The 27167-nt window shown below is 42.1% G+C and overlaps 1 long non-coding RNA gene across 1 annotated transcript in view; it reads right to left on the reverse strand.

Annotated features, from left to right (window-relative positions):
* Nucleotides 1-27167, reverse strand: part of LOC122734426 — a 178032-nt gene that overhangs the window by 88934 nt on the left and 61931 nt on the right. The window contains exon 2 of the long non-coding RNA XR_006354062.1: nucleotides 293-643. This is a non-coding gene — a long non-coding RNA (uncharacterized LOC122734426). The remainder of the gene's footprint in view (nucleotides 1-292; nucleotides 644-27167) is intronic.

Below are 27167 nucleotides of genomic sequence, written 5' to 3' on the forward strand. Positions count from 1 at the left end.
AAACCTTTTTGGTTTAAAACTAGAATTATCTTTTCCTTCTAATGAAGAAAGATTTTTTTCCTAAAAATACTTTAAAATTATTTTCTTGTTGAATTCTAAACTTTTTTGGTATGGTGACCTGACCCATGTGTATACACTGCCAATTTTCAATTTCTGGGAAAATATCTAATAGACACTACAGTCAACAAGTGGCCTTTAGTGAGCCCTCCCCTACTGATCCCCATACACAAAGACCCCAACCTAAAATTCCCAGACATATTAGGATGCATGAACTAGGAGACTAGGAGCTTACCTTTTTAAAAACCAGTATTGTTTAAAAAGAAACGGATGAAGCAAAATCCCTTTCTTCAATGGAAAAAGCCTCCTCTTCTCAATCAACCTTCAAAAGAATCCAACTTTAAGAAGATCCCTCACAAGAAACTCAAAACAGGTTCTTTATCAACCCATCTTTGGGGGAAAAAAATGCAAATGATAGCAGCATGGCATTCCAAAGGACCCCTTCATCAGCATTCCCCGAGGTGGGCTCAGTATCTGTAAATCCATAGGTCTTGTAAATACTGGAACACAGTTGGATGAAACAGAGGAAACTGTCAGGAGGCTCATCTTTTCATTTCTCTGCTGGTTGAAAGATCAGGACCAAAACCTTGAAGAGAGAAGTAAAAGACTGTTGTCACTCACTAACATCAAGAAGGAAGCAGTAATTCATCTTTCCCAAACCAGGGTTAGCCTTAAACTCAGACATTCTGCATTCTTCAATATGCCAAGAAAAATCTCAGTAAAATAACCCTACGTTAACACTTGCATCTTTATTCGTATGAGGAGTGGTATAAGAGAAAAAAGCACTGGATCTGTAATCAGAAGACCTGGGGTTTGAATGCCAGCCCAAGACAGGTCCCACACATGTGATCTCAGCCAAGGTGCTAGAGCTTTGTCACCTCTGCTAGGAGGGGCTTTGACAAGATAATCTCCAAGGTTCCTTCCAGCTTTAAATTCTCTGCTGCACACATATATGGATAGGGTAGTAGAAATAATAACAAAGCGCTATCTTATAACTGTAATAAGTGACTTTTTTTTTTAATTTTCAAAGCTACCCTATAAGGTAAATGAAGCAGAAAACATTTAACAAGGGAGGAAACCTTGGAGTAGTTCAGTGAATTGTTAAGTGGCAGTGGTTGGATTTGGCTTCTTACTCCAAGGCCTCTACCAGACCTCACTCCCCCCCCACTTTCTCTCTCTCTCTCTGTGTCAAATTTTACTTTAAAATGTTAAGTGATGGGATGACCAGCTACCTCCCAAGGCAGCCCATTTCAAGTAGCTGCATATCTCCTTTTGTGACACCTCTCCCAATGCCACCCCCCCCCCACACACACACACACTCACTCACTCAACTCACTCACTCACTGGCCACACAACCTTTATTCATTTTCAGAGCCAAACTGCTGGGTATACCCTTTGCCCTGGGGCCTGTGGCTCCCTAGAGACAGCCTAATGATTCCCATAGCAAAGAATCATTCTGTATAACAAAGTTAAATCCATTTCCTAGTTAATGGCCCAAAAGAAAGATAATTCAGGCCAGGCTCCAGTGCTTCCTCTAGTCCCAGCCCAGGTAACTGTCAGCACCCTTCACAGCTACACCTTTCCCAGTACAACACAGCAAGCTCAACTACCCCAGCGACAGTGACAATAAGTTACTCTCATCAGTGACAGATATTACATTGTAGAGCACAAATGTACTTCTGATTTTAGAAACATGAATAATCTCTACAACAATAGCAAATGCAACGGGTCTCAGTAGCCTTTTCTCTATTTTAAGAGGGTTAGACTCAAGGAAGGGAAGGAGAGCAGCAGGGAGTGAGGAAGGGAAGGAAGAAGAGAAGAGGGGAGGAACGGAGGAACAACATAATATATGCCCAGTGTATGTGAGACACTATTAAACATTTTAAAAATATCTCATTTGATTCTAACAACAACCCTCAGAGGTAGACACTGTATTATCCTCATTCTACAGTTGAAGAAATTGAGGCAGAGGACAAGTGACTCGTCCAGAGTCACACTGCTAGCTAAGTGGCAAAGGCTGGATTTAAACTCAAGTCTTCCTGACTCAGGCCCAGCAGCTGCCTTCCATGACAACTAGGGTCCCTTTCAACTTTGAAATTCTGTGCTTCTTTCTGTGTGTAAAGAGAGAAGAGGAAGAGAAAGGAACTGTGATATGGAAAGAGACCTTGGAGTCAGAATGCATGGGTTCACAACAGAGTTCGAAATCTGCTTGTGCCCAAGATCCCCCTGCAACTCAGTTTTCAAGAGTTTCTGTGGCAATATGTTGCCATCATTCATCACATAACAAGCACTTATTTAAGCACCTACTATTCAACAGGCACTTGGGATACAGAGACAAAAATAAAACTGCTATTGCCCATATTCCATGGGGGAAAACAATCCTTACAAAGAAGCAAATACAAAGCACCTTAAGGGAAGAGAGGTTGACCACAAGCCTACCCTTCTACCAAACTGATCCAGTGTGGCTGAAGATGACAGGCATACTGGCCTCCCACACCTGAAGCTTTTCCAGTTTGGTAGGACTTCATTAGCACAGACTTTGCTTTGAGAACTTTTCTACACCAGGGCAAGAAATCAGAGCAGGACTTTTAAGGAGGTTTTGTTAATTGAGTCATTCTGAATGCACACACTAGGAAACTTGCTATTTAAAGGCCTCCCTATGACAAATCCTTCTGTAATGTGAACAACCACATCCCAATTTATCTTTTGAATAAATCCAGACTTTCATGTACTGGGCCGGCTTCAAGTTTTCATTGCACGGGTTTTTTCTTTTCTTTTTTGTTTTTACTGTATAGTGAAAGAACCTGATTGAGCACTTTTTGCATTCTAGGCAGAGAAAGAATAAGCTGAGTGTGAATTGAAATTTTTCCTGCAATTCCCTCAATTCCCTTATGCCTCACAAAACCTACCCAAACATCCACCCATGAAAATAAAACGACTTATAATAAGCACAGTGTCTTTCATATGGCAGGCACTTAATAAATATTTCCTGAAGTGAATTGTAGGGAATAACAATTTGTACTCACATTTGTATAGAGCCTTAAATTTTACAAAGTACTTCTCTATTAAAAAAACAAACAAACCCCGTGAGATGAGTGTTACAAGTTTTTTTGGTTTTGTTTTTGTTTTTAAATTGTGCTCATTTAAAAGACTGGGGGGCAGCTAGCTAGCACAGTGGATAGAGCACTGGCCCTGGAGTCAGGAGTACCTGAGTTCAAATCCGGCCTCAGACACTTAGCACTTACTAGCTGTGTGACCCTGGGCAAGTCACTTAACCCCAAATGCCTCACTAAAAAAAAAAAAAAACCAACAAAAAAATAAATAAATAAAAGACTGGGAAATTGAGATCAAAAGAGTTTGAAAGAGACTGGTCCAAGGTCACAGAGCTGGCATCTCTCAAGGCTAGGATTCCACCCCATGTCTTCTAATTACAATTCTGCTGCTCTACTTCATCAGCCCGCCACTTTAAATTAAAAAACAAAAAACCCCAAAAAACAGGGCCCAAAGAGCAAAGAATGAAGGGAGCCATCCATGTGCCCACACCTCTCTCCTCTATGTTCAGTAAGAGGCCCTTCGTCTTTTCCCCTCTCCTCCCCCCACCCCAGCAGGTGAGCAGCCCAGGCAGCCTTCCAGGGCACCCACTTTCCTAGTCCTGGTCTCTCCAGGTTCAAGTTGGCCAGTCCCCTAAAGTTAGGCAGCAGACAGCCAGGCTCCCTAATGAGGATGCCGGGGAGTCTGTCAAACTACCAAACACAGACACACCCAACCACCCAACTAGGGGGTGGGTGGGTTGTAGGGGGGAAGGTGTGTGCGCACACATGGGTTTGTTTTTGTGTCTCTTGATTCATAGGGGAAACTCAAAAATAGCTTTTAGTTGTTTCTCTTCCAAGAACTTCTGAGGCAGGCAGCCTACTATCAAATGTTTGAAACACCTCGTATAGTATCAAAGAGGAAATGCCTAATTTGGGCCTAAAGACCATTCTGAATAGGAAATACAGCAGCCAAGAGAACAAGCCCAACTGTGCTCCTCAGTTCTGTCACTGCTGACTCAGTGTGCCCAGAAGGCTTTTAAAAAAGTTTCCTAAGCCACAGGCAGCTGTTTTTAATTAAGTTCTTTCACTCCAACACCCTCCAGAGGTGGATGGTGTAGTAAATAAAGTCAGTAGGACCTCAGGATAACCCAGACAGATGAAATCCAAGGGCCAAGGCTTCCTCATGACATCACATGGAAGGGGAATAAGGGAAGGGAAAATGTGGAGAGAGATGACCCTACAAACTTCCCCAAACCAAAGCCGTTTTTGTTGAAAAGATGCTGACTATCCCATCCAGTTGAGGAGGGAAGAGGATAAGTGACATGGTCTAGACAGAGTAGTCTACTGTTCTTGTAAGGTCCTTTCCAATCTCTGAGTCTCATACCAAGAATGAACTCTCCCCCCTTTTGCCCAAGAAGTCTACTGAATTCTCTCAAAAGCCTGCAAAACACAGGTGGTGGGGGTGAACATTAAATTCTGATAGCCTTTAAATAGCAAAGGAAAGTTCATCCAAAAACACACACACACACGTTATCTTTTATAAGGTAATGTTTGCAAACCTGAAAAGGTTATATAAATGTTAGTTATCGTTATTATGGGGGTTGGGCAAAATTACAAATAACACAAGTAAATGAACCATCTTCTTAGTACAAATCTAGCCTCAGACGCACTTAGTAGCTGTTGTGACCCTGCGCAAGTCAATTAACCTTGTTTGACTCACTTTCTTCATCTGTAAATGTGTTGGAAAAGGAAGTGGCAAACCACTGCAGAATCTTTGCCAAGAAAACCCCAAATGAGGTCACCAAGAGTTGGACATGGCTGAAAACAAATGAACAAAAAATAAATCTGATATAGATGCAGAAAAGTCTCAAATTCAACACGTCCAAGAGAAAACTCATTACCTTTCCCCCAAAACTCAACCCTCTCCCACACCTGCTTATTTTTACTTCTGTCCAGGTCGTCTTTGCAGTCACTCTCCTTTGCCTCACTGTATGATTCTGTCAATAAACATTTATAAGCACCTAATATGTGCCAGGCACTGTTCTAAGCCCAAGGATACAAAGAAAGGCAAAAGACAGTCTCAGCTGTCAAGGAGCTCACAGTTGAATGGGGAAGACAACAGGCAAACAACCTTGGACAAACAAATTGTATCTAGGATAAACTGAAGATAATCTACCAAAGGAAAACACTAAAATTAAGGGGCATCAAAAATGGCTTCCTAGAGAAAATGAGATTTTAGGGAGACCTTCAAGGAAATCAGGGAAGCCAGGACGGAGAGAAGTCCAGGCATGACAGTCAAGAGAAAATCAGGGTCACTGGATCACAGATTAAGTACATGGAGGAGTATAAATGTAAGAAGACTCAGAGTAAGGGAGTTATGAAGGGCTTTGAACTCCGAACAGAGGATTTCTATATCTGATATACAACCGCTCCCCAATATCTTTTATCTATCCCTTCTATTTCCTTACAGAACACCCCTACCCTAGTGCAGACCCTCATCACCTCTCCACATTGCTGCCAACATGACACACACATCAGACCAGAGCACTTCCCCCAGCCACTTCTGTGACTTTCTCAGGCCGCTAGGATCAAATACAAACTCTGATCGGTGTTTAAAATGCCTCACAACCTGGCTCCAACCTGATTTTCCAGGTTAATTGTATTAGCACCTCTTCACTCGCTCTAGGTACAGCCAACTGGCCGCTTGGCTGCTTCCTGAACATAAACAAATGAATAAACAAGCCTTTATTAAGCATAGATATATTTGTGAAATCTGCAGATGACACAGAACTGGGAGGGACAACTAACACACTGTACAGCAGAGTGAGGATTAAAGGTTTGGGACACTCTAAGACCTTGGGCTAAATCTATTAAGACAAAGTTATATAGCGAATAAAATTATAACAAGTCTTGCGATTGGGTTAAAAAAATCACCTCCACCAATACAGGATAAAAGGCTAATGCAAAAAATGGCAAGGATGAAGACCAGTTATTCTGAAAAAGGTCCCTGAGTTTTAGTGGACTTGCAAGCTCAATGAGTTGGCAACATGGTGTGGGCCAAATTTGGGCTACCTTAGGAGAGGCAGAATGGAGTATGGAGGTGATAGTCGCACTGTATTCTGCCCAAGTCAGATCTCCTCTAGCGTATTATGTTCAGTTTGGGGCATCACGGTTTAAGGATACTGATAAGCCTGGAAAGCATACAGAGAAAGGCATTTAGGACAGGGAAGGCCTTTGAGTTCATGATATCTGATTGTTGCAGGAAATGGGCATATTTAGCCTACAGAAAAGCCAAGCTGGGGTTAGGGAAGGGGGAGAAAGGGTAGATGAATGTGTTCAAGTATCTGAATGGCTGTCCTGGGAAATAGGGACGAGACTTTTTCTTTTTGGCATCAAGGGTAAGAACCAAAAACAATGGGTATAAGCTGCAAAGAGGTCAATCTAATGAAACCTTCCCAGTGATTACAGCTGCCCCAAAGTGGAAGAGCTTGCCTAGAGAGGTGATGGATTCTCCCTTCCTTAGAGGCATTAAAGTGGAGAAGTGACTAAACTAGCACTTCAAGTCCTGGGTGGGGGGTGGGGCTGACTCTTGGTCTAGTCTCCTTCCCATTACACCAAAGTACCTCTCAGAAGAAAACACATGGGTGTTGACCTCCTGCACGCGTGCTCCCTCTCTCTCTCTCTCTCTCTCTCTCTCTCTCTCTCTCTCTCTCTCTCTCTCTCTCCACACACACACACACACACACACACACACACACACACACACACACGAGAAAGGACATCAAAACTTCAGAAAAACAATCCTATGAATAAAAACTTCATTTTAATCATCAACTTCCTTTGGGCAGGGCTAACAGGATCTGTTATGTCTGGTTGGCGAGCCATTTGTTTTTCCTTCCCTTCCCTAGGAGATAAGGACAAGAGGGAGGAAGAGAAGGAAGTAGCATGAACAGTCTACTTATTGAAATAGTCATCCCCTCATAATTAATAACTGAAGGATGTCCAGCTTCTCCTTTTACAATCTCAATGACTAAGCTAGAAGAAGCTTGCCTGGAATAGCAAAGCAAAACTAATGGCAAAAGGGAAAAATATTGCCCAGCAGGAGAGAGATGTTATGAACAATTAAAATCACAAAAATAAAGGCAGCTTTCGTCCTTGAAAGCTGAGGATATGGCTGGACTGTCTTCTAGTATAAACAATAACTCAGGAACTACATCTGGTCAGCTGGCTACAGCATTTATGCAGTAACATCCAACAGACCATGGAATAATTCTTCCTCAGGTGACAGAACTTTAATGTACCTGACCTGAAAAAACAAACTTTGCTTTAAATTTGCCCATGGGACTCAGTCAATACTTAACAGGCTGTGTTCCCCATCCTCTCTATCCTACCATTAACTGAAGTTTGGGGCCATAAGTCATCTCTCCCCTACTTACTGTAATGGCCTTGAAATATTTCTTACTGCTCTCGTTTCAAAGGTGAGTCAAAACTGTGTCGTTTCTGAAAAGTCCAATCTTGCAACCAACTCCAGACCTTGCTGCTGGCACCAGTCAATGCTTTTGACTGACCATCACAAACTTTTTGGATACTTAAATTTGTCATCCAGTGTTGGCTATCCCTCCCAGCTTTGTGTCACCTGCAGATTTCATTAATATAACAGCTATACTTTAGTGAAGGATTAATAGATGCTTGTTGAATTCATTCGTGTTCAGCAACTAGAAAGTCAATTTGCTTATACTATGGAGTAGATGAAGAGAGAGTAATATAATTAACCTGGCAGTGGATTAGAGAAAGGAAAGTTGGGAGTTGGTCTCTTGTCCTTCAATTCCATTGTACTAGCTACCAAGAGGACTCAGCAATATCCATGAGGACCACAAGACCCCAGCCATTTAGCAATAATCCCTACCTTCAAGGAGATGTGAAATGAATTTTAATAAAAAATATGAAAGCCATAAAACTTAAGGAGGAGGTGTAACACTTGGGGATAATTCTTTGCAGAAAGTCTATTCAATCATCCATTTATTCATTCAACAAGCATTCAACACACCTATTGTATGCCAAGCACTGGCAAAGACAAAAACTACAAGGCCTTGCCCTTGAGGAGTTTATATTCTATAGGGGGAGGAAATGCTAAGTAAATTAATAAGTCGCAATCTGAGGAAGAGAGGGCTAACATCTGAGGGTTATGAGGAAAGGTCTCTTGAAGAAGGCACTTGAACCGAGCCTTGAATGGGGTAGGGATTCCAAGAGGCAAAGAGTATAGAATGGATTATTAGGGAGAGTCTGTGCAAAGACAAGGGCAGCAAGAAAGTCAATTTGACTGGAAAGGAAAGTGCAAATGATGGAGAATAATGGAAAATTATTCCGAAAACATAAACTGGTGTAAGATTTTGAAGGGCTTTAAATGCCAAATAGAAAAGTTAGTATTTTATCCAAGGAGCAACAGGGAACAGCTGAAGCTTCTCATTTATTAAGTGCCTACTATGTGCCTGGCACTGAAGATAACAAGGCAAGGGAGTATGCTTTAAGAATACTCTGTGGGTGTGGGTGGGTAGCTAGGTGGCACAGTGGATAGAGCACCAGCCCTGGAGTCAGGAGTACCTGAGTTCAAATCAGGCCTCAGACACTTAACACTTACTAGTTGTGTGACCCTGGGCAAGTCACTTAACCCCAATTGCCTCACTAAAAATAAAAGAAAAAGAAAAAAAAGAATGCCTGGGGGGGTGGGGTGGGGTGGGGGTGGGGTGGGGAGAGATGGATTGGAGAGAGAATAGGCTGGAGTCAGAGAGAATAATCAAATTGCTTCTTTTGGGAAAGCAGGTATAGTCAGGGGTGCGGTAAGATCAGCTTGGACAAAGGGAGAAGTAAGAAGAGGAAGGAAGTCACACCAAGGGGGTTAAAATGTCATTAAATAAACAGGACCTTGGACTGGGTCCATTTCGAGAAGGTAGGTTTCAGTCAATCAGTCAATAACCATTTATAAAGCTCCTACTATGTGCCAAGAAAGCCAAGAGTCGGAGATGAGAGAAGAGTATCCCAGGCCTGGAGAACAACCAGCGAGTCTACACAGCCACAGTGGGAATAACAGTAATGGATCAAATAACCCTCAAAGGGTTGCTGTTCAGCTCAAATGGGTAAAGTGTTTTGCAAACATTTATTAATTAATAAATTTAAGTTGTTGTTGTTGTTATTACTTCTACACCAGATTGCCTCTGTAGAAGCCGCCGATGGATCCACAATACAAAAATGTACTCCTGGAGGGCTGGCTCTAAGTTTTTACAAAGTACTAAGCATGGAAAATATTACTGAATAAAGTCTCCCCCCCTCTTTCTGCTCTCTCTCATTTGGAACAATTGACCACATTTGTTTATTTTAGTACTAGTAACAGTCAGCAGATGCCCATTAGAACACCTTGGGAAAGCTTGCCAGGAAGCAACAAGACTAAATGGAATGAGATGATAGAGAATTTGGTCAGGTAGTGATGGAGTTGTTCCAGCTATTAGGATCCCAGTCTGAAAGGTGTGTGGGCTTCCAAATTTCCTGAGTGTCTTTTATTTTGGTGCAATAAGATTTCTTCCATGTCAAGAGGATATTGGGAGAGGACCCAGGGCCTCTGATGATGTGGAAAGAGGCAATAAAACTTCAGACTTCAATGAAGTCCAAAAACTCCCCACAGCTTAAAATCAGTCAACAAGCATTTATCTAGTGCCTACTATGTGCCAGGCAGGTGCTGAGCACTGAGGATACAAAAGAGAAGCAAAAAACAATCCCTGTCTTCAAGGTGCTTACAAATTAATGGGAGAGATCACAAGCAAACAATTACATGCAAATAAGCTATATACAGGATAAATAGGAAATAATCAACAGAGAGAGAAAATACTAGATGAAGCATGACTCCCCTCCTTTCTATTCTCGATGCCACCAACTAGCCTTGGCCTTCATTATCTTTAGAGTTTGCAGGGATCCTTATGAGGTCATCCATACAAACCCCTACCTGAAACACAAAATCCTTCCCATCAGCATCCCCAGCAAGTGGTACTGTAGTCTTGTTTGGAAGCATTCAAAGGACTGGTAAACTCATTGTGATGCTGCTGTTATTTATTGTTTGTCCTTCATTCTCAAAGAGGACCATGACATCAGTATGATGTCACGACCTGCAATGAATTGGACTGAAGTGAGAGAGGACTGTGAAAGGTCACCAGCCTCACTCTTTCCTCCAGAGCCACCTGGGTCCACTGGCAGGATATACATCAGGACAAGTGGAGATGGCCTCAGATGCAGTGGGAGACCGTGGCTGTTTGAGCTAAGGCCTTTCACAGGTCTCAGTCTGTCTGAAGCAATGCCCATTCAGTGATTAAAGTTAGGTAAGAGAGGAGGCAAAGAAAGGCCTCTTTTACCTAGTCTAAAAAAAAAAAAAAAGATTAAACAGGGTGGGGGTGAGGAAAGACCCTCAGTAAGTTACAGTAGAAAGATTATTTTATCTGCAATCGGACCACCAGGCTCAGGTCACCAAAATTCATGCATAGAGCCCTCTTTGGACTTGGAATCAGGAAGTCCTGAATTCAAATCCTGTCTCATTTAGTTTTCTGTATCTCTTGACTTTTCATGGGTTTTGATCCAAAACAAGGACCATACATCAGTTACATCTTGCTCTGGCTACATAACTGGTCCATATGGATAGAAATGTCATACATGTATTTACTTTCCCCTAGTGTTTAACCAATGAAGGTAATTAAGGACACACCCTCCCATTAACAAAGGGAAGTAGACTGCCTAGTAATTAATGACCTACCAAACAATTACCTAAGGAAAAGTGATCCATGGGTATGTATCTGTAATCAAATTTATTTACAAACACAACCATTCAACAGATAGCTCCCAATACTTGCTTGTAGGTAATCCAAATAGCATTGTCCTCATTTCACAGTAGAGGAAACTTGAAGTGCAAAGGTTAAGAGAGTTATTCAAGTTTGCTGATTCCTATCAGCAGGATATTACCATATATTCCTACATAGTCTATCCTATATAGCCTATTCCTGTATATAGCAAGTCTGAGATATAGATATATATCCTGTGTACTATATTCACAGTACATAGTAGGTGTCAATAAATACCTGTTTGAGTTACTATGAAATAGTGGAAGTGAGCTACAGAAATGAATAAGACACTGGTCATTCTCTCCATAACCTACAGACCTTTCAAGAGAAAGATAAAATTGTAAAATGATTATATGCTTCCACACAAGAGCTTTGTTTTCTTTTTTGTTGTTGAATTTCAAAACGCTTTCCCTTTTCTCCTAAAAATTAAAAAAAAAAAAGCCCCTTGAAATAAAAACTATTTCCTAAATGACATGGAGGTAGAGGATACCTGCCCTCAAAGGATTCGTAATCTAATTGGTGGCCCTAAGGAATTTCATAAAATTAGCAAAGAATACAGAAAGGCATAAAATTAAATGCTAATCTGTGTGGCAGACAATCTGCATTAGTAAAGGGAATCTACAGGTGATACACTTGAAATATGGAAGAAGTTCATACCAAGTGCTTTCCTGGAAAGGAATATACAAGATACATGATAGTGAGTGACAGAGAAGGGACCTGAACTTGCTTGAAGTTTCCCAATTCTGACTCCAAGTCTACTCTTCTTTCCCCTATCCCAGGCAGGATATGGTAAGATCCATTTGGAGGAATGAAATGCTGAGGACAGGCCATGTCTAGCACCACATAACTGCCAATATGACACACCAAACAGGGGTCATTCAGCCTCTGAAGACCTCCAATGAGGGAGAACATACAAAGAGTTTGAGATCTAAGAATGGAAGGGAACTCCCAGGATATCTAATCCAAGCCCCTCATTCTACACGTGAGACCATGCAAGTCTAGGACAGTAAAGCGATGTACATGCATACATATGGTCACAGGTAGTAATAAGCTTCAGCAGTGGGATTTGAACTCTGGGCCTCTGACCCCCAAAGCCACTACACTTTCCACTGTATTATGCTTCGACCACTGCAGGCAGCCCATTTCACTTTTAGACAGCTCTGGATGCTAGGAAATGTCTTCTTCCATCAAGCTTCAGTCTGCTTTTTTGCATTTTCCTTCCATCACTGCCGGTTCTGCTCTCCTGGGCCAAATAGAACAAATCTAATACCTTTTTCCACAAGGCAAGTCTTTCAAATACTTAAACACAAGGGACCCCTTGAGTCCTCTCTATCCTAGAACGATATCAAGTGCCCAAGTTCAATCACATTTCAGGTAAAGTGGGCTGCATTATGCTGGGGGTGGGGGCAGGAGACTTGTAAATTAGACCTTTTTATAAACTCAGTCAGAAGCAGCCTGGAGCTCCCAACTGTCTCAGTGGGTGGGAAGGAGTCTTACTGGGAATGAGTTTGTTCACATCCCTATAATCAAGATAAAACTTCCTAACATATGATGAGACTGTACCTGACTTTTCAACTAAAGCACCACACATGATATAATCACAGTCTTTGTTACAATTCCTCTTTAAATCCAGGATTAGCAGGGCTTCCGGGAAGGTCATGGTAATGGTTTTGGAATGCACTTCTGACTTTTCAGGGAAACAGGTTTCACTTCAGGCTTCTCCCCACCCCCAGCCCCAAAACACACACTTCAGTGAATAAAAGTCTTCTATAACCTACAGGAAACTCCTGAAAAACTTAGAGGAAGGCTACCTGGGGAGGGGGGGGGGAGAGAGAGAAGAGAGATGGTAGGAAGCTAGGTGGAGAGTGAGAAGGGATGGGGGTGGGAGGGGAAAGATAATGGGGGGGGGGAGAGGAGAAAGAAGAGGCTGTTTGATGCTGAAAACAAACCAAGTCAGAGAAGGCTGAACAGCTGGGCCCTTTCCAGTTACCCACATGGTCCTTAGATGATAAGAAGGCATTTTAAAATTCCAGTAAAGGATCCTGTGAGAGCCTAATCTGTTATTTCCATCCTTTACCTCAACCCCTCCTCCAAACATCTCCAATGAAACCATTAATAACAACTTACATTTATGTAGGGCTTTAGAGACATACAGGAAACCCTCTTTGATCTCCCCCTCAGACCTCAAGTAGCATTTTATTTTGTAGCTCTAATGAATTTATTATTATAGAGATGAGTTGGTATAGTACCAGATCCTGCTGGGAAGGCAGGCACCTCTCAGAGATCCAGAAGGAACAAAGTTTAGCGCACCCACAGTGGGTGCTTAACTGTGAATGAATAAAAATGCATAATGATGGAAGAGGTAGTGGTGGGCACTGGCCTTTTAGTCAGGAAAATACGATCTCTGACAAATAATTAGCTGTAAAACTCTGGGTGAGTCACTTAAGACTTTCTGTACCTCCATTTCCCCATCTGTAAAAGGAGGGGGTTCCTTCCAGCTCTGAATTTATGACCATTAAATACATCTTTTGAAAAGAGAGAAAAGGGAGTACCCACATGATAGGCCCTTATTAATAATCATTGTTGCTATTTCATCCAATTCCTCCCAAAACCCCATGAGGCAGCAGGATGGACATTTTTTGTGTGAGGGGAGGTTAAGCAATTCCATTTTTTAAACACATATTAAAGTACCTACTATGTGCAGGAAAGTTAAGCATTGAGAAAGATGCAAAATTTACTTAAGACAGGGCCCCTATCCTCAAGGAGTTTAATCTCTCAGCTAATAAGTAACTGGAGTCGGGATCCTAGAACAAACCCTAAGTCTTCTGACTCAAAGTCCCCATGCCTGCCCCCCTGCCCCCAATCCGGTTTTCTTTCAATTACTCCATAAAACCTCTCCAATACTACTCGTGCAGTGGAGGAGAATAAATAGGTGTGCAATAATAACAAGAATTAGCTCAACATTCCAAAACAACGTTTTGCTGCAAAGCCATGGGACAGTACTGCAGTATCGGCTCCAGGCTTTCGGAAGTTAAGCCATCAGAGCCCCGTGGGAAAGGGTGGCATTCCAGTGTTCGCTTCAAGCCAAGTGTGACAACACACAGAGAGGGACGGCTGCTGTTGTCTGGGGGTGGGGTGAGGGTTGTTTTTTAATCATTTCATATTTACCAAGTGCCCACATTGTGCAAAGGAAACACTTAATGAACTCCCCAGTGCCTTGAGAGTTTACTCACCCAGAAAAAGAATCAAGCTTTCCCGTGACTCTCAACATGAACTCTTAGAATAAGGCCATACAAATGTCCACGTGGGAGGACAAAACTCCCTCTAAGTTAAAGTAGGAAAGACATGCAGGACAAGGAGAAAATGGGAAAGGGGAATAAGTGATTCTCTTCACCTTAGATCAGGAATTCCTAACCTGGAGTCCATGAATTTTTAAAACCACCACCACCACGACAACGTTTGATAATCATATTTCAACATAATTCTTTTGTCATCCTATGCATTTTGTTGTATTAATTTTAAAATATTATTCTGAGAAGCGGTTCATAGGCTTCACCAGAAAAGTTAAGAAGCCCCACTCTAGAGGAAAACTGGGGACAAATGCTTCCTGCTCAGGAAAACAAGGCCAAACTGAAGCAGCCTGATAAATTACCGGAAGAGAGAACTCTCTTATTGCCCACCAAATTTCTCTTAGGGGCTGTTACACATATAATAGGGTGAAGTGAGGCCAATGTAGTGTGATGGGAAGAGCATGGGTCCAAAGACACGGGTTTGAGAGATTCTGCTCACTAACCTTAACTGATGACCTTAAATCAACTGCCTTGGCCTTTCTTCTGTAAAATTAATGTGTTGGACCAAGAAATCTCAAGAATTCTTTCTGCCTTTAACATTCTATGATTTTGAGATATGAATTCAAAGTCCTGGTTCTGCTATAAGCAGTGTCACCTTGGGCAAGCTGAGGAGAAAGGGAGGTGTAGGTTTCCTTATCAGTAAGATGGGAGGGGGGTGGAGATGACCTCTGAGGTCTCTTCAATCTCTAATTCTATCCAGGTTGGGATAAGGATAGCAAGGATTCCCATCATTAAAAGAGGTACAGTTAAAAAAAAAAAAAAAAAAGAGGTACAGTACACACCCCATCCCCCCACACAACACAGAAACATTAACGTACCTCCTCCTCCATCACCTTCCCTTTCTAACTCAGAGCAACTTTGCCCCTAACCCTGGTGGCTCAAATTCTCACAAGTGCCATGTGTGGACTTCCCAATCTCATATCAATGACCCCTCCCCCTAAGTAAAATATAAGCTTCTTATGGGCAACCACCCCTGACCCCCAAGTAAAGGGTAAGCTTCTTATGGGAAGATAAGCTAACTTGCAACCACCACAAGGTGCTGTTTTTCCATAGCTAGCCCAAACTCCATGAAGAGAAAACAAAGAAAGCATGCCTTCTTTAAACTATCACCAATGTTCTACAGAGTCTTACAAATAATCTCAGCAGGGGGCAGCTAGGTGGTGCAGTGGATAGAGCACCGGCCCTGGATTCAGGAGTACCTGAGTTCAAATCCGGCCTCAGACACTTAACACTTACTAGCTGTGTGACCCTGGGCAAGTCACTTAACCCCAACTGCCTCACTAAAAAAAAAACAAAAAAAACAAACAAACAAATAATCTCAGCAGCCTTAAGTATGGACTCCCAACTACCAACCAAAGGCCACAAGCTCTCTGGCCTCAGGGCCAGAGGTCTTCTGCCTGGGCCAAAAAGAACAAATTAAAAAAATAAAAATCATTTGGTAGCCAAGCTTCCAGTAACGAAACTCTAAGAATTTATCTGGGCTGGTTCTCAGAACATAAACACAGAGCCTGTCACTGGGACTTATACCCGAAGCCTCTCAGACTGTAGGATGCTCTGGAGCTCAACCCCTTCCCCCAACCAACCTCCCAGTCACCTAAAGGCTCAAGGAAAAGGCATTTATGAAGTGTCTGCTGAAGTGAATCCTCAAATCAGTTTTGTAAAGTTAGGGACATGCATGAGTGGTTTTTTTTCTTTTCTTTCTACCTGGGGGACAGGAGAAGAGAACAGACAGTTAATGCATCCTGAATAAACTGAACTGTTGTTTGCTAAGTGAATATAAAGCTTAACCTAAACAAACTATGTGCCATGGGAATCTACCTGTCCCTGGCACAAACCTCAGCTAACATCTACAGGAAAATACATGATTTCTGCACTGAAGGCCTAGCAACATGTAGGCACAGACTTGCTTTACTGGGAAAAGCCTCTGGCTAGAAACAGCCTGAAGGCAGGGTCATGGCATTTTTAATGTTTTGTACCACACCTCAGATACCACAGGCATCCGAATAATCAATCATTATTCCTCATTGTACTTTCAGGACAGGCTAACCCAGGGCATGCTAACCCAGGCAGGCTAACTCCAGTCACATCAAAAAACATCGTGACACAAGCAGAGAAAAGGTAAAAATTGAGGGTGCTTGGTAAGGAGTCAATCAAGAGATTGGCAAAGGAACTGAAAATGGTATTTTATCAACCTTTTCACATAAAACTGTCACTTCTTCATATAAATTATTTGGGGAAGGATTATGGCTTTAAAAGTAACTGGGGATGGGTGACATCAGAATTCCTTCTGGAGGGGCAGCTAGGTGGCACAGTGGATAAAGCCCTGGAGTCAGGAGGACCTGACTCCACGTGTTGTTCAAAATTTGGCCTCAGACACTTGACACTTACTAGCTGTGTGACCCTGGGGAAGTCACTTAACCCCAACTGCCTCACCAAAAACAAAACAAACAAACAAAAAGAATTCTTTCTAGAATGCTGCTGTCCATATATAAATTTCTGGCTCCAGACTACTCCCACCTAAGGGGCAGGAATATCCTTCACACGTTGCCCTCCATAAGATCTGAGATAAATCTGCATAATACTTTGATGGCATAATACTCGAAGAGGCAGCTAGGTGGCTCAGTAAATAGAGAACTAACAGGGCCTGAGTTCAAAACTGGCCCCAAAACTGGCCTTATATATTAGCTATATAACCCTGGGCGAATCACTTAAATCTGTTTATTGTAATCTACCGGAGAAGGAAATGGCAAACCACTCCAGTATTTTTGCTAAGAAAATCCCATAAGCAATATGGTCCATGAGGGTCACAGAGTCAGACATAACTGAACTAATGAACAGCAAAAACAATGGATCTCGGGGCGGCTAGGTGGCGCAGAGGATAGAGCACTGGCCCTGGAAGTCAGGAGTACCTGAGTTCAAATCCGGCCTCAGACACTTAACACTTACTAGCTGTGTGACCCTGGGCAAGTCACTTAACCCCAATTGCCTCACCAAAAAAAAAAAAAAAAAAACAACACAATGGATCTCCTTTGATAGGGATACTACCTAATGGTAATGTGTAGGCCTTTCAAGGGGACCTTCTCATCATCTTTCAAGAGTCTTGTCCAGGCTCCTTCTCCCACAAAGACTCTGGACAAGGCTGTTTTACCAGACGTTTTTGGCCATAGAAACTCATGAATGTGCCTAAGTTCAGGGGAAATGTGTGCCCCCCACACACACACACACAAAGCCAGAGACCACTTTATACAACATTAAAGAATCAGACTCAGAGCCAGAAAGGAGCCTCAGAAACAGACATTAACGCTCAGGAACTCTTTCATCATCTCCCATGGATTCAATCACCACCTGTTTGAAGATGACTCCCAGATCTATTTATCTAGCCCTAGTCTCTCTTGAAAATCACCATTGACTCAACACGTGCAAAACAGAACCTAGTTGTCTTCCGGAACTCAAACCTCTTCTGGACCTCCTGATCACTTCAGAGCCAAGAATCCGTATTTATATAGTGCCTAGAATATGTCAGGCATTGTACTGTACCAAGTGCTTTAGAAATATTTTCTCACAAACCCCATGTAGATACTTAGTCATTTCAGTTGTATCTACCTCTTTGTGACCCTTTTTGGGGTCTTTTGGGGGTTGGTAGAGGTACTAGTTTGAAATTTCCTTCTCCAGCTCATTTTATAGGCGAGGAAACTGGGGCAAACAGGGATAAGTGACTTGCCCAGAGTCACAGAGTGTAAGTATTATCTGAGATCAGATTTGATCTTGGGTCTTCCTGACTCCAGGCCTGGCATTCCATTCACTGTGTCACCTTGCTGTCTTCACCTTACTTATACAATCAACTAAATCCGATCCACAACATCTCCTCAATTTATCTCCTCTCCACTCATACAAACTGACCACCCTAGACCCTTGTCACCCTCTCATCTAGACTATTACAACAGCCTCCTATTTGGTCTCTGCCTTTAGACCCTCTCCCCTCTACACATTCATTACACAGCTTCCGAAGACATTCTGCAAAAAGCATAGGTCTAATCTTGTTAGTTCCCGCTGACCCAGCACCCCCCACTCAATAAACTATGCTAGCTCTCTGTTACCTCTGGAAACATGCATCGGCTCTTGGTGGGTCATAAAAGCTCTTCACATCTCTGCCCCTTCCTACCTTTCCAGTCTTTTTTTTTTCCTTTTTCTTTTTTTTTTGGTGAGGCAGTTGGGGTTAAGTGACTTGCCCAAGGTCACACAGCTAATAAGTATCAAGTGTTGGAGGCCATATTTGAAATCAGGTCCCTCCTGAATCCAGGGCCGGTGTTCTATCCTCTGAGCCACCTAGCTGCCCCACCTTTCCAATCTTCTTAACACATTACTCCTCTCTGTACAGACTCTGAGTTCTGGCCTTACTGACCTACTCACTTCTTGCCCACAGTCACATAACTTGTAAATATTAGAGGTGGAATTCTAATTCCAGGTCATCTGAGTCCAACATTCCCTCCACTACATCATGAGACTGGGAGCTCACACTGAGCTTCCAGAGACTGTTCTCCCCTGCCCCCTTTCTGGTTATCCCCAGTGCCTAGTACATACTAGGCTCTTAATAAATGCTACCTCACTGACTGGGGAAGAATAGGGGAAGCCAAGAGGATTGCTACTCAACACATCTATCAGACTATAGGAGATGGCTAGGGAGGAAAAAGTACTGGATTTGCAGTCTCATGCATTAGCTGCAAAACTGGACTAAACAAAATCTCTAAACTTTGAATCTTTAGTCATCTTCAAAGTCAGAACAATAATAGTTTCACTGCCTCCTTCAGAGGGCAGTTTTGTGGAGGTTTGTGTGATAATGTATGTAACCTCTATCTAAAGGTCAGTTATTGTTGCTATTATCTCATTCCTCTCATATTTTTATTCTATCATCATTATTGTTATTATTATTACTCATCTCATTCTTCTTTTTATATTTTCCCCATGGAGTTCCAAACCAATGCTAAGACAAACCTTTATTCTGCCACTGTTCCTCTATATTTAATGCTCCTCAAAACTACCAAATAGATGGACGAAGCAGCTGCTTTTCGTAACTGATTAAAAATAATGATTAGAACGTACGCTTGCTTATCTTCTAGAGGCTCATTGAGAGCACCTTCAGGATGACTAGAGCAGCTAACAGGATGATGGGATGATACGGACCTCATCCTGTTCCACCATGATTTTAATTTCCTCTTCCAGGCCTCTATATTTGAAAGCTTTTCATTCCAAGTAGCTTGGAAATTATGAACGCTTGATGACACATGTTATATTAGATTATGTTTATATGTGATTATATCCTGTGTTATGAGACATTTTATATTATATTGTGTTACGTTATGTACATTTTATCACATCATATTATTAAGTAGACAGGCAGGAATACTCCCAGCAAAGGCTCCAGACAGACACTAAGTGAGGGGTTCTGGGACCCGCTATTGTGCATATAGCAAGGAACATACATCACTGGCTTAATAAGACTAAAAGGAGAAATAAACAATGAATCACACTGCTTGTTACTTTGGCATAGCAAAAACATGCCCATTAATTCCCATTTCTTTTAAACATTTTAATCCATAAATTTCTGTCCCTGGTTACATCACTGCAGGTCCCGGACACAAAGAAAACTATCTCCAAAGCTAGTATATGGAAGATAAAGCTGATAACTTCTACCTGTCTCCTTTTCCTTTTCTCCAAAGGACATACCATTGCAAGCTGTTGTTATAAAACATAGCTCAACCCACTTCCTCTAACACAGATCAGAGTATCATAGATATGGGGGTAAAAGGGCCCTCAGGAGCCATCTGGTCTACCTCCCCCATGTTACAGATGAGGAAACTGAGGCCCTGGGAGCTTAAATGACTTGCCCAAGATCATCCAGTCACTGTCAGGGGCAGGATTTGAACCCAGACATGGGGGGGGGGGAAGATGAGGGTTAAGTGACTTGCCCAGGGTCACACAGCTAGTGTCAAGTGTCTGAAGCTGGATTTGAACTCAGGTCCTCCTGAATCCAAAGCTGGTGCTTTGTCCACTGCACCACCTAGCTGCCCCTGAACCCAGATATTGTAACTACAAAGTTTGTGTTCTTTCCACTACACTGGCCTAATTGAGATGTTATAATGAGATCAAATTAGAATTAGTACAAGACTTTAAGATACCAGTGTGACCTTGCATTAGTCATCTAACCAACTTGGTTTTCAGTTTCCTTCTCCATAAAATGAGGGGGTAGGGCTAAATAATCTCTAAGGTCCCTTGGAGTCTTGATTTACTACCTAACCTGTGACCTTAATGCAGACTGTTCATACCTCCCCATGCCTGAAGTTTCCTCATCTATAAAATACAGGTTTAGGGGCAGCTAGGTGGCACAGTGGATAAAGTACTGACCCTGGATTCAGGAGGACTGGAGTTCAAATCTGACCTCAGATACTTGACACTTTCTAGCTGTGTGACCATGGACAAGTCACTTAACCCTCATTGCCCTGCTCCCCCCCCCCCCAAAAAAAACCCCACAGGTTTAGTTTAAGCATCTGCCCAAATCTACCTCACAAGGTAATTGCAAATAAAATACTTATAGCTCTTTAGGGTCACTAAAGAGAATGGGAATTAAAAAGGACTTTGGTGCCCATATAGTCGAGTCCATTCATTTTACAAATAAGGCAAGTGACATTTTACATGGGAAGTGACTTGTCCAAGGTCACCAACACAGAAAGTGGAAATCCAATTCAAAATGTTAAGCACTTACTACATGCCAGACAAGGTTCTAGATCCTGAGAATAGAAGACCAGTCATTGCCTTCAGAGAACTTAAGATTTTACTGGAAGTATACAACATGTGCTTAGGCAAGGACAAACATTTTTAAAAATACAAAAGAGTAATGGGCAGGGAGGACAGGGACGACACACAACTAGGTGCATTCACCTCTTCGAGAAGATGGCCTTAGAGCTAAGCAGGGGACTGCAAGAAGGGAAAGAGAAGAGAGCCTTCCAGGCAAGGAAATGGAAATAGTTAGTACCAAAACTGACACAGGACTTATTCAGACTCTCTGGACTTTAAACCCTGGGCCCTTTCTACCACCCACAACACCTCTCACAGACAGCAGCTCTTTCCCCAAGTGCTGTACCATCAACAGTGTCCCCAACAAGTCAGCGCTACGAGGCTGCAGCTACTTCTTTCCCTTTTTCCAGAAGCCTGGAGGAAGGATGCCCAAACCCATTCATTTGACCCTCTCATTTGTCAGTCAAGGCACCGAGTTATTTACATACAGCCAAAAAGAAGTAACTTGAACTTGGGCTTTCCAACTTCAGGTGGAAGGATCTCCAAATGTGAGCAATTACTAGCATGAGTATCCAATGAGATCATCTATCTGAAAGTAATCTGTAGAGGGTAAGCCAGGGAGGTGAGTGTGCCTAAGCAAAATCTATCTACCAGACAGGCTGCTAGGAGTGGGTTAATGACTTCCCAGTCTTCAGACTGGGAAGGGCTCTGCTCTTTCCCCTAGAGGAAAATGCCACACATAGCATCAGAATGAGCTGCTACCTGCTTAAACACTGCACAGTCAGCCAACAGAAGAAGGGCTTGCTCACACTGCCTGTGATGCTGTCCAGAGTGCTAGGTGAAACTGAGTAGAGGATGGAGCTCACTTAATCTTTTTATCTACCTAAGTGAGTGAGAGGCAAGCTAAGAAAGCCAGAGAGATATGGGTTTAAGTCCCATCTTAGACAGAGACAGACTGACTCAAACCCAACTGATTTTACATCAACATACATAAACATTATTATACTATATGAATGTTATTAACAACAACAATAATAGCATTTGCACAGGGCTTCAAGGTTTACAAAGGCTTTATATGTTATCTCATTTGACCTGGATGCTCAATAAGACTATCATGTCATGTCATATTGTATGACATATCTTACAAGGTGATTATAACCATAGGGTCTTGAGCTGGAAGGGATTGTAACGGTCATCTAGTTCAACTTCCTCACTTTACAGCTAAAGAAAATTATTGTTGCTGTTGTTATAACAGTAATGCTGATAATAGCTAACATTTATACAGTACCTACTGTGCACCAAGCAATGGGCTAAATGCTTCCCAACTATTATCTCATTTGATCCTCACAACAACCCTGGCAGATAGATGCTATTATTTTATTATCCCCAACATTACACAAATAGTAAGCATTAGAAGTAGGATTTGAACCCAGGTCCCGTGGTTCCAGAGCCAGTGCTCTTTCTCCTATACCACAATTTACCCTAGAATCCCATAATAAAAACATTTTAAGAAAAAAATTATTCATTTCAACCCTGAATCTCATAATAAAACCACTTTTTAAAAGGAAAAAAAATTATTCAATCTTCAAGTCACAGAATCCAGAGAAAACACTTTTCCTTTCTACTTCCAAACCAGCAGACTAATGCAAACACCTTTTCTGACTTTGATCTTCTGTTAGTCAACCATATGGCTTTATACTAAGTAATAAGGCTTTAATAATGAATACCAGATAGCATCATCACCATTTTGTTATTCAATGATAAAGCATAATGGTGGTGTTTCATTATTCAATAATGAAGTATTAAATAATTCATGATAATCCTTAGATAAGCAGTTTACATACCAGTTGACTGACTCCCTTCTGATGCCCCTTTCAGTCCTCTGGTTTCTACTCATAAGTTTGAGAACTCTATCCAATGGGTAGAGATAATAAATAATAGCCTGCTTTTACATGGTTTGCAAAATACTTCCCTCAGAAATAACTCTGTGAGATAAATCATGTAAGTATTATCATTCTCGTTTTACAGATGGGGAAACTGATCTTACTTAATTCCATGAGGAAGGGGAAAGCATAGAGTAATCCAAAGATTGGGGTTCTGGTATCCACTCTGCCTTTATTAGCTGTGTGACACCTCCCCACCCCCAACCAGGGATTCACTACCCTTCTCTATACCTGTATCCTTATCTATTTAAAAAAAAAAAACCCTAAGTATTCCCACATGGGCCGTCTGCCTCTGCCTCTGCCTCTGCCTCTTTACAGGGTTCTTGAGAAAACAAAATAACAACATACAGGAAGTTGAGAGGCAACTTGGCAGAGTGGCTAGAGAGCTGGCTTGAAAACCAGGAAGACCTGGGTTCCAATCCCCACTGTGACATATATTGGCTATACAACCTTTGGCCAGTCATTAAACCTATTACTGCTTTAAGCAAACTCTCTAAGACTAAGTTACAAAGAAGATGCTGATCGCCCAAATCACAGATCTTACTCCCTATCCTGAATGTCAAATGCATATAAGAAACTATAGGAGACTCAAATATATTATAACAAAAGCAGTACCCACCCATGTCTGTTGGGGAGGGAGATATCAAAGAATAGATATTTCCAACTGCTCTAAGCTTTTTTTTTTGGGGGGGGGGGGACGGACAGGGCAATGAGGGTTAAGTGACTTGCCCAGGGTCACACAGCTAGTAAGTGTTGTGCCTGAGGGTGGATTTGAACTCAGGTCCTCCTGAATCCAGGGCCAGTGCTCTATTCACTGCGCCACCTAGCTGCCCTGCTCTAAACTTTAAAAAAGAAAAAAGCGAATAGTAAAACAGGATCATTTCTAAGTAGGAAAGGTAATAATATCAGTATCAGTAGCTTATAATCAAAACGATTAAGAGGTTTACAAGGTGCTCTTACTGGATCCCAACTCTGGGCAGTAATACCACAGGCAAGTCAAGCCCCCCTGGGGCCCGAATTTCCTCATCTGTAAAATGAGGTCACAGGCTTCTACACCTTGATCTTCGCTCTCATAACTAGCATTTTGGTCATGTTTTAATCTTTACAAAGTGATTTACAAATATTATCTCATCTGATCCTCACAAAAACCTGAGAGGTGGGTGCTACTGACCATTCCCATTTTACAGATGAGGAAACTGGGGCAGGCAATGGTTAAGTAACTAGCTTTGTGACTCTGGGCAAGTCAAATGTCTTAAGGCCAGAGCTGAACTGAGGTCTTCCTAATTCCAGGTCCAGGACTCTATCCACTGCACCACCTTTAGCTGCTTCTAAGACATTTGCTCTTTCCTTTATAAAATGAAGGCCTAGATAACCACAGAAGGCTGTTTCCAGTTGTTCTTCCTCTTGATTTACACAAATGCCAACTTCCCAGTCTGACATAGTTAGGAGCACAAAAGTCGCAGCAAGGGTCAAAGCATAGCTCACACAGCACATTTACATTTTAAAAAAAGGTGCCTCCCTTATCAATAATGCCTGATCTGGTTAAAGGAAGTTGCTCAAAAGTTGGTATCTTAGCATCAAGCTTTAGTATAGAGAAAGAAACCCATCAGCCTCTCCCCTCCTCCCTACTCCATTCATTCATCCACAGCCCCTTCCCTTTTGACATCTGCATGAGAAATAAGGAGACAGCAGCATTCTTAAGCAGTCAGGATTCCACCTTCACCAGGATGCATGTGCCCCCAGGGTACAGTTTACCATTCTAAAGGCAACAAGGCCTAGGTCAGAAATGCCCCAGTCTGGCTGTGGACCTCTTGGGGAGCTCTCCAACAACATATGATCAGCACTTGAACAAGGAAGCTATGGGAGGTCCCTTATTGTTTATTCCAAACAGGACAATTTCCCATCAGAGATTATTCAAATACTCTTAACAATATGGGATGGCACTTATCCATACATACATTCAACCAACATTTATTGAGTACCAACAATAGGGCATTCCCATCACCCAGTAGTATCTCCACTTCTTCCTTCCATTGGATTGTAAATTCCTCGACATGAGGGCCTCAGAGCACAGCACAGGGCCTTCCTTCCTTCCTCCCAGCAGGTTACCATTTGTCGAATGGAGTTAAAATATGTAGGCCAACATACAAATGTCTGATCAATTAATGAGTACAGAAAGTGAATAACCCATACAAAGGTGAGTCTGCTTATCAAGTGCAACTGATGAGATCAACCCACCAGAGTGGCCATATCCAAGCATCAGAGTTCTCAAGACTTTCAAAGATGGCCAAAGTTTGCCTTTCTTTGCAATGTCATCTTTGCATATCCGGGTTCTCTTTATTTTGCATTAATTCAGACTACACAAGATTCTCTCTGTCTCCCCCCCACCACCCATTCTTTCTATTCTTACCTTTGCCCTCCAGTTCTCTCATGTCTAATTGTTCACGACCCCATTTGAGGTTTCCTTAGCAAAGATATTTAAGGTTTTCTTGGCAAAAATTCCAGAGTGGTTTGCCATTTTCTTCATTTTACAGATGAGAAAACTGAAGGCAAACAAGGTTGAGTGACTCTCCCGGGGACACATAGCTAGTGTCTGAAGCCAGAAGCCAGATTCAAACTCAGGAAGATGAGTCTTCCTGATTCCAAGCCCAGTGCTCTAGCCACTTATATAAATATGTATTTATATAACTTAGCTAGTTCTAATACCTTTGGAAATTTTCATTTATAATTTCTTGAAATACAGTGTCCGGACTGTTTTGTTTATCCTGGTTTTCAAATAGTCCAATGATTCTTAAATGACCTCTTCTTGACCTATTTTCCAGGGCAGTTGTTTGTGAGATCATGCAATATATTTTTTTCTATTTTTTCAGTCTTTTGGTTCTGTTCTCATAGTTCTTGAAATCTCATGGAGTCACTGATTTCTGTTTGGTTTATTCTAATCTTTAAGGAATCTTATTACTTAATGAACATTTCCCACTTTCTCTTCTAAACTATTCAGCCTCCCTCTGTTTCTTTATTTCATTTTTGCATCTCTTCATTTTTTGTAGGTATTCATGGAGCCTCTGTGAAAAATCCTTTTTTGTTTTTGGGTGTTTTTTTTTTAACTTTGAGTCTCTCCTTGCAACTGTTATGGAGTTATTCCCTATTTGAGGAATCCCTAGTTTTGCAATAATTTTTTCTACTGGATGGTGTATTTGCTTTACTCATCTCTCCAGCTTTAGGCCCTGAATTGGGGCTTTGTGTCAGGCCCAGGCTACACTCTCACTGGCTCTGACCTTACTCTGGCCACGTTGGGAAGCTGCAGGCTCATCTGCCTGAGTAGGCAGTGGTTTTGTGGGTAGGCGCTTTGCCTGTTGTATGCAGGAGGGAGGGCAGGCAGGCAGGCAGGCGATCACTGACTCTTTGTATTGTTCTCACTACATTTCTTCATCATTATTCAGTGTGATTCGAGTGGGGGGGGGGTGGTTTGCTGGAATAAGGGTGGGCTGAGCCAGGTAGTGTGCCTCCACTCTGGAAACCGGCTAGGCTAGAAGTTGATCCATGACTATCCACACTGATAGTGTTGGCCTACGTATTATAACTCCGTTCAACAAGCATTTATGAAACCCCTCCCTCCCTAACAAGCACTGTGCTTTGGTGCTGGAGAAAAGAAGCCAGAAATGAAGTGATGCAGGGATTTCGAGGGCTGAAGGAGAAGGAAGGGTGCATCCAGGCAGGGGAGAAGACTGAGAAGGCATTGAAGTAGCAGATGAGAGGTCAGTAAGTAGCCCAGTTTGGCAAGAACTACAATACAAAAGGGAGTGATGGAAAATCAGCCTGGAAAGATAGGTTCTTTGATAAGGAAAGCCCTTGTTCTTTTCATATCAAAGCACAGTCCATGATGGAAAACTAGGTCTGCTAAGCATTTGAGTTTCCACAGCACCTCTGGCTCTCCATGATGTCTGAATTATTGGAATCCATCCAGTACTGAGTAAATAGTAGATCCTAAGTTCAGTACAAAGCAGAGACAGTGTTTGTTGTTGTTGTTGTTGTTGTTGTAAAAACCCTGAGCAAATTTTACACTTTAATTTCCTTACCTGGGGATAATAATAATACTTGTATTCTACCTTCCAGGGC

Source organism: Dromiciops gliroides, chromosome 1, assembly GCF_019393635.1.
Source record: "Dromiciops gliroides isolate mDroGli1 chromosome 1, mDroGli1.pri, whole genome shotgun sequence".
Taxonomy (NCBI): Eukaryota; Metazoa; Chordata; class Mammalia; order Microbiotheria; family Microbiotheriidae; genus Dromiciops; species Dromiciops gliroides.